Source organism: Bison bison, unplaced genomic scaffold, assembly GCF_000754665.1.
Source record: "Bison bison bison isolate TAMUID 2011002044 unplaced genomic scaffold, Bison_UMD1.0 scf7180017864471, whole genome shotgun sequence".
NCBI lineage: Eukaryota > Metazoa > Chordata > Mammalia > Artiodactyla > Bovidae > Bison > Bison bison.
The window spans coordinates 23,891,678-23,899,818 of record NW_011495032.1 but is presented as its reverse complement, the minus strand read 5'-3'; the positions used below and the strand labels follow the sequence as shown (position 1 = coordinate 23,899,818).

General features: G+C 45.2%; 1 protein-coding gene across 5 annotated transcripts in view; it reads right to left on the bottom strand.

Annotated features, from left to right (window-relative positions):
- Nucleotides 1-8,141, bottom strand: part of CFLAR (CASP8 and FADD-like apoptosis regulator) — a 56,467-nt gene that overhangs the window by 47,761 nt on the left and 565 nt on the right. Inside the window, exon 2 of one of the 5 annotated variants that reach the window (XM_010860962.1) lies at nt 7,726-7,816. The exons of 3 other annotated variants lie outside the window; for them this stretch is intronic. The gene's annotated coding sequence lies outside the window, so the exon portion shown is untranslated. Of the gene's footprint in view, nt 1-7,017; nt 7,701-7,725; nt 7,817-8,141 lie in introns of those variants that run through there. One more of the 5 variants, XM_010860963.1, reaches the window with a different exon arrangement.

The following is an 8,141-nucleotide window of genomic DNA, read 5'->3' as shown; positions in this document are numbered from 1 at the left end:
AGAAATTAAAAAAAAAAAAAAAAAGAACAGCTCAGGCAATGATCCCAAGATCAGAGGGTCAATCAGCCCCCCATCTGCCTCCTCTGTCCCCACAGCTGGTGACTGGACTTAACAATGTGCTGCTTGAACCCCATCACCACCGCCCTGCTTGCCAGCAGGGAAACCAACAAGAGCAACCAGCTACTTGGTCTCTCCTCCACTTGGTTACAGATCCTGCCCACATGTACGTTATAAAGGAGTCTGGGAAATGCAGTTTGTGGTTTTCCACTCTTTAGACCTAAGTGAGAACGGGTCCTGAGCACCAACTGACACCAACTGACAGAAGGATATTCCAAGAGAACACTGTTGTCTTCTTTGTGGTTAGATCTTCTGCACAGACCCCAGTGCCTGACTCCTAGTAAGCACTCAATTAGTATTTGAATGAGTGAAAAGAGTTTCAGAATTCGCTTCAAGGCAACGGCCTCACTTTCTTAGCTCCCCAAATAGGACCTAGAAGCAAGGGCTACAAACCCTTTTCTGGCTAGCAGCTCAATTCTCTTGCCCTTTTGCCTCCTCACCACCAGCTCTGCAATACCTTGGTATGCCAGAACTTTCCAGTTTGAGCACTAAAATTTCCACTGTCCACAAAGCTCCTCATCAGCAAACCGGGATGGTCACGCCAGCATCCCATCCTCAGATGGTGAGCGTCCACCACTCACAGATTTAGAGTAGAAGTCGTGCTGAATGGATGGGAAAAATCATCCCACACTCTTGTGGTTTTCAACATCAGCTGGCCCCTTACTGCTGCTTGGCATGCTATTTCAGGACTGCGGTCAGTTCCTTTCAAAAGCCCCTTCACCCCTTCCACCCTCACAGCTTTCTTCTATCCAAACACCACACTGGAGCCACTTCTCATCGACTGACCTTGCAGTTGATTGAGTGATCTCTTGCAACCTTCCACCTTCCCCTGGGCCATCCACTCCCCATTTGCCCTCTTGTCTCCACCCTTTCATCAACCTCTCTCTACCTTCAGGGACTCCTCCTCCTTCAGCTTGTAAACATGTTCATTCTCTTCCATCTTAAAAATAAAGAAAACAAAAAAACCCGTTCCGCCTGAGATCCCCTGACTTAACCAGTCTTTCGCTCTTTCTCCTTTCATGTGAAGCTGGGATTTCAGAAAGGGAGAGACTGCAACACGTGCTTCAGGTCCTTCAGTGTCTCAATTAACTCAAGATGCCTCCACAGGTGTCCCCTCCACCCCACACCCTTTACACAGTGAGACTCAGTGCCATACTGGAACCTGAAACAAAGGAAACTTCATTAATGTGGATACTGTCTTTAGTGAGAATTCTGATATTTTCTTCATCATGGATTTTTGGCATTCATGTCAATTTTTTCAAAATCTTGCATTAAAATATTATTTATCTCGATTTTTCACACCCCCTTAAATGATGGGCCTGAAATGAGTGCCTCACTCGCCTCACCCGAGTGTCCTCACCTGATGGTGCTCTTCTAGAGGCCTTGGTGGCCTCCTAGTGGCCAAATCCATGGTCACAGGGAAGTCATTTTTTACCCAAGCATTTAGATACTCTTCCTTGAAACTCTTCTCCCTTGGCTGACTTCACACCACTACATTTTACACTGTTTCCCTCTAACCTTCTCCAACCCCTCAGCACTCTTTCTGTACCTGCTTCTTAAATGAGGGGGTGCCCTAGCATCCATCTTTCTCGCTGGCCTGTCTGTTCCTCCTGCCTGTGGCCTCCCCATCTCCAAAGAGATCTATCAGAATGAACTTTCTGAAGTTCATGCTTGGACCAAAGCACTGTCCTAACTTCAGACCTTTCAATGACTCCTATCTCCCATCGCAGGTTCCAATTTCCTTTGCATTCAAGACTCTTCCAGGTCTGGCACCTGCCTCTACCTCTCATTAACACACACCTCGCACATTTGGCTTCAAACCAACCTCAACAAGGAGTTCTTACCCACACCTTTGCACCTTTGCCTGGATTACCTGGCAAAACCATGCTCAGCTTGCAGGGCCAGCTGAAGTGTTTCCTACATGTAAAGCTTTTCTGGGAAGAACTCACCCAGACTTGGTCAGTAGCTCCTTTGTTCCATCACCATATTATGTATATAAAGCTTTGTGGCACCCAGCATAGCCCCAGTAGGTGACAGTAAAATGTCACTTTATCAGGCTTTTCAATGTTTCTCACAGAATGCCAGCTTTGCCAGCAAACCATCTGGTATCAAAAGCACGTAACGTTCCCAGTAGCGTAACTGCCAGTATGACTGGTCCCCGGCATACTTAAACCTATTCCAGGACAGATACACTTAGTATTCCCTTCTTTGTACAGCTTTGCTCATGGCATGGCAGGTCATGTTCACTGAGGCAGGAGAGCAAGTCATGTTCACTGACCCACAGCATGCAAGCAGATGTAATTTCCCAGCAATACAAAACAACTGAGTAGCAATGTGGAGAAGCCCGCCTTCCCAGCTGCAGAAAGCAGCATGTAAACCTGGAACTTTCAGGTGTCTGGGAATCCCCACTGAGATATGAAGATGAAGTGCCTGAGAGAGTCATCCAGAAGCTTCTAAAGAGATAAAGGAAGAAAGGGTTACATGATCCTGACCACGTTATGGGAGTTCAGTGCATCCACGCTGAACGTCACAGGACCCATGCTCCTCCTCCTCCATTTGTGTACAGAACCTGTGGATGTGGGCTCTGTGTGTGGCAATTTGAGCAGCCAATATAACAAAAGCAGCTTTTCTCCATCCATAGGCATTTTAACCCTAAGATAGTACACAAGATGGCATTTTGTGCCCACTATTTAAAATAACATGCTTAGTAACAAATCGTCACGTGGGTCCTGATTTCTGGAATGCTGCAGAAACGGTCTAGAAGACCATGTATTAAAGCAGAAGCATAAATGCATTCCACTTTGGAATTATTTATTGCGCATTTTAAATTTTTCATATGTTTCATTTTTTAAATTTAATATTTAATGCATACTTTTACCCACTGATACATTATGTATATGAAAATACATAATGTATCAGTGGCTGTGCTGTGCTTAGTCGCTCAGTTGTGTCGACTCTTTGCAACCCCTGCAGACTGTAGCCCACCAGGCCCCTCTGTCCAAGGGGATTCTTCAGGCAAGAATACTGAAGTGGGTTGCCATGCCCTTCTCCAGGGAATCTTACCAACCCAGGGATTGAACCCGAGTCTCCCACATTGAAGGCAGGTTCTTTACCAACTGAGTCACCAGGGAAGCCCATCAGTGACTAAGAGGATGCATTAAAAAATTATTATATTTGGCTTCCCAATCATACATTTTAATTATAGCAAATTGCCCAGAAATTATAGTTGATCTCAATTATAAAATGACATAAAATTAGAAGGTATATCTTATAAAGTTCTTTGATGAAGCTCAGCCCCATGACTCTCATGGAAACTCCTACAAATTTCAACATAACATTACCTCACATCACTTCTCTGATTCACAATAGCTGGATACAGGCTGCAGAAAATGCGGGAATGAAAGAATCCCAGAAGGAGAAAGAATCTAGACCAAAAGGAGATGGTGAGTCATCTAACCACACTGAAACATGAGCAGAGTCACTAGGGAAAACTACTTAATGCAGTGGCCCCACTCCTCCTGAATCAAAGCAAATTTTCACTAGGGCAAACTTCCCCTAGAGAGCGCAAGCACCCAAAATTATCTCCCCTCCCTTACCTACTTTCTTCTTGAGTATTGTCATATGTGGTAAGCTCCCACTCATCTACATTAAGTTATAGAGGAGTCCTGGCCAGGACTGCCAAGTTCACCCTCCTAGGCCTTGAACAGACTGGTCATCATCACAGGGCCCCAGCAGGCGGGCACTTGGGTCATGCCTACTCATCCTTACATCATCTACAAGGAAGCAAGATGAAGATGGTGGTAGAATGAGAAACAAGCTTAGAACCTGGTTGTCAGATCCAGGAGACAGAGCTTGTGAAAGGAAGATTTTGCAATTCTATGGGGTAACAATGTTGTTGTTTAAGAACTAGGAGAGGCTCAATGGGGGCTTCACTGTTGGCTCAGTGGTAAAGAATCTGCCAACCAATGCAGGAGATGCAGGTTCAATTCCTTGGTTTGAGAAGCTTCCCTGGAGTAGGAAATGGCAACCTGCTCCAGTATCCTTGCCTGGAAAAGTCCATGGATAGTGGAGCCTGGTGGCTACAGCCGATGGTGTCACAAACAGTCGGACATGACTGAGTGACTGAGGGCACACACTGTATCGAATACGGTAGTGCAGTATCACAAGCCCAGGACGTTCACTTGATGCCAGCCCCCGTAGGCCAACTATTTACTGGACTACTGTACTTTCAAAGTACTGTACTGTAAGCTTTAAAATGTTTTCTTGGAACATCACTGAAAGTCCACTGTTTACGACTCTGTGCTTTCAGTGCAAGAGGCTTGGGTTCTGAAGCAGGAGGAAGATGAGTAAAGTGATAGGAGAGTCATTCCCTGTGAACAGAAACTCTAAGACAAGAATAGCAGGACAATTAAGAAAGGAAGACTGAGGGCAGCCACAGAAAACTTACATAGCAGGTAAACTCCTAAATGTAGCTGGACTGTCCCCCACTCCTTCCCTAATACTTTAATCTCTGTCCTAACTCTGTAACTTTGCAAGAATATTTGCCTCCATCTGGAATGTCCTCTTTACTCTCCACCTCTAAATTAATATCTAAACCTTTCTCCAGCTTCCCAGGTGACATAGTGGTAAAGAATCCACCTGCCAATGCAGGAGACTCAAGAGACATGGGGTCCATCCCTGGGCCAGAAATATCCCCTGGAGAAGGAAATGGCAACCCATGCCAGTATTACTGCTTGGAAAATTCCATGGGCAGAGTAGCCTGGCAGGCTACAGTCCAAAGGGTCGCAAAGAGCTGGACACGACTGAGCACGCAGGCAAACTTTTCTCAAAGCCTAATTCAGATTTCTAATTCAGGTTTCTCTACTCCTTGAGGCTCCCTGAATGATTCCAGCCCACATAAATCTCCTAAATAGACTAGTATATGTTTACTATATAAATGATATCACTTAGTCCTTAAAAAAAGAGACAGCGAGGAGGCTGGGCCCTGTGCAGGCCACACATTTCTCATTCTCAAAGTCAGGAGACCTCTTAGACTATACATGCGCAGAAAGGCTACTTAGAGGTCAAAAGAGAAGAAGGCCAAGAGATAGTCTACCCAAACACCTCTGTGATAGAATCTATTTTACCTAAGAATGCATACACACACATGGGAGGAGGATCTTGAGATATACCAAATACAGACTCTGAACCAGGCAAGTCAAAATAATTGGCCAAAGGAAACCCAGAAGAAATGTCTCATAACAGTGATTAAAACTGCCACAAGGGCAAGATTCAGGGACTCTCACTCTGAGTCTGCCCGTGTGTCTATTCACACATATGGTACTCTTTTTCCTCCTAATAAATATTTAACTTGTTTCATTACTTTCTGTCTTTGTGGGAATTCTTTTCCTCAAAACCAAAGGACCAGGGCCTTGTCACTGACCGCTGGTCAGGTGGCTAGGATTTGGTGCTCTCATTGCTGTGACCCAGCCTCAATCTCTGGCTGGAGAACAGAAGCCCCCCTACAAGTCACTGCAGGCTGAGGCCACCTGAGATCATACCAACCCTGATTGAGGAACAAGTTCCCACATGCCATTCGGTGCAGTCAAAATTAAAAAGAAAAGAAAGTAAGAGAATTCTTGACCTATCATAAAAAATACAAATTAAAATTTAAAAAAAGAAACTGAAGAATGGATGATTTAAAAAAACCAAAGAAGAAAAAAGATTAATGACTATATCATTTACCCCAGAGCAACAACAAAACAGAAAGCTTTGGTTTTGTGTTTGTTATGTATTATTTGTTTGAAAAGTATTGTACACCTATTACAGTACAGTACTGTATAGCCATGGAGAAGGAAATGGCAATCCACTCCAGTATTTTTGCCTGGAGAATTCCCATGGACAGAGGAGCCTGGCAGGCTACAGTCCATGGGTTCGCAAGAGTCAGACACGACTTAGCGACTAAACCACCACCACCACTGTAGAGCCAATTGTGTTAGTTGGGTACCCAGGCTAACTTTATTGGACTTAGGAACAAACTGGACTTACCAACATTCTCTCTGAATGGAACTTTGAGGATTTACTATACTTCGGACAGAACAGAAACTGGAGGACAACATCTGACACACCTAGCTGTGGCTTCCAAGGCAAGCATTAAGCTCCTGTGGGCTTCCTGCCTGGCAGCCTGCCAGAAACCACAGCCCAAAACAAACTTCCTGCTCCAGACCGCTTTGCCCCCATACCTTAAAAACTCTACAGGTACACATTACATGCGATCTCTCCAGACAATAGACTCTGCCTTGTGTGGGCAAAGAACCCACCTGGCGTTGGTCAGGGGGTGGGGGGATTACTTGTCTCAAGCCAAGACAGCAGTGGGCATGGCCGTTGCTGGTAATGGGACTTGAGGTCACCCCAGGGACCAAACCTATACTTCCTTTTCAGTTATGAACAAGTCCACTGCCACCACTCAGAAAAACTACCCATGACTATCCCCTCACAACTCCCCAGTTGTGCAAGATTTCCAGGGGGCAGGGGCAAGGGGCCCCTGTGGGCCTGCAGGTGGATTCACCTTGGAGAGCGGGTGCCAGATGATAAATAACAGTGTTAAATGAAGTGCAAATGTCACTTTCAAATATAAAACATGAAGTCCTTAGGAAAAACCATTCTAATCAGGATGTCCAACCCAGAAGCTATAAGTAGAACAAAAGTGTTAACACTAAAAATGCAACTTCTGTAGGGCAAACACATTCAAAATTCCCTTACAAACCCTAGTCTTTTTTCTAAGTGTTGGAGTTAGGCCAAGTTTCTTTTCTTTTCTTTTCTTTTTTTGGCTCTCCCAAAGAAACTTTTTAAAGATTATTCAGGGGAATCACTGAAGGGAAATTACCCAGAACTCCGTTTATCTTATCTGAAATCTCTTACCTGAAGCAGGTCAACCCTGAGAGCTCTATCCTAGTTTTAAATCATATTTTGTCGGTGTCCAACAAGCTCCCTACTGGCTCTTCGTCTCAATGTGTAAACAAATTTCAAATGTCAACAAATGAAACTATTGGAGAACCTTGGCGTCCTTGAACTTACTTCCTGTAACCTTCAACTAAAAACTTGTTCTGAATTTCAGTGGCCTTTGTTCTGTTGCCTTCCACTGTTAATATTAAAAAAAAAAAAAAAAAATGCCCTGACCAGACATTCCCCAGGTCCTACTAAGGGAAAAAGCGGGGGAGGAAGGAACAAGTTTATTTCAAGGCTCTACAAAAAGTCTTATCAATCAGTCATTGAGAACTTTCCTAAGGGAAGCTGTTCTTCCAGTTCGCCAAAACACACATCACACACTGCTTTAAGAAAGGGCAGCCCTAACCTACTTCACCAGGCTATTGCAAAAGAGTAAAAATTCCCGTCCTACCAGACGCTTCCGCGGAGACACACTACAGCACAGAAAGTCCCAGTTCTCATCAACTTTGCCAAAGGAAAGCTGCCAGACTTTTCATCAGGTCACGCCGAAGGGAGCAACCCTCGGGATGTCCCTAAGCAAAGTTTGCAAAACACTGGGGATCTGCCACCAAAGTTGCGGTCCTGGGGCTTCATTCTTGGGCGAGTCTCTGGGTCTGAGCGATCCCGCGCCCAAACGGGTACCTGGGATCCTGGGAGACTCAGGCGGCCCTCCAGAGAATTGGAGCAGCTCCAGCTGGTCTAGGGCCCAGGGGGCAAACCGAAGATAACAGATCTACGAGGGGAAGGAGAGGGTGGGAGGAACTGAGAGAGTAGCATTGCCATTTATACCCTGCGATGTGTAAAACAGCTAGTGGGAAGCTGCTGTATAGCACAGGGAGCTCAGCCCCACGCTCCGTGAGGACCTAGAGGGGTGGGATGGGGGCCTGGAGGGTGGGAGGGAAGTTCAAGAGGGAGCGGATGTACTATACTTATGGCTGATTCTTGGTTGTTGTTCCGCAGAAACCAACACAACGCTGTAAAGCAACTGTCCTCCAATTAAAAACTTAAAAATTCATGAACATAATATATATATATCTCTCTCTCTCTCTACAGGACTG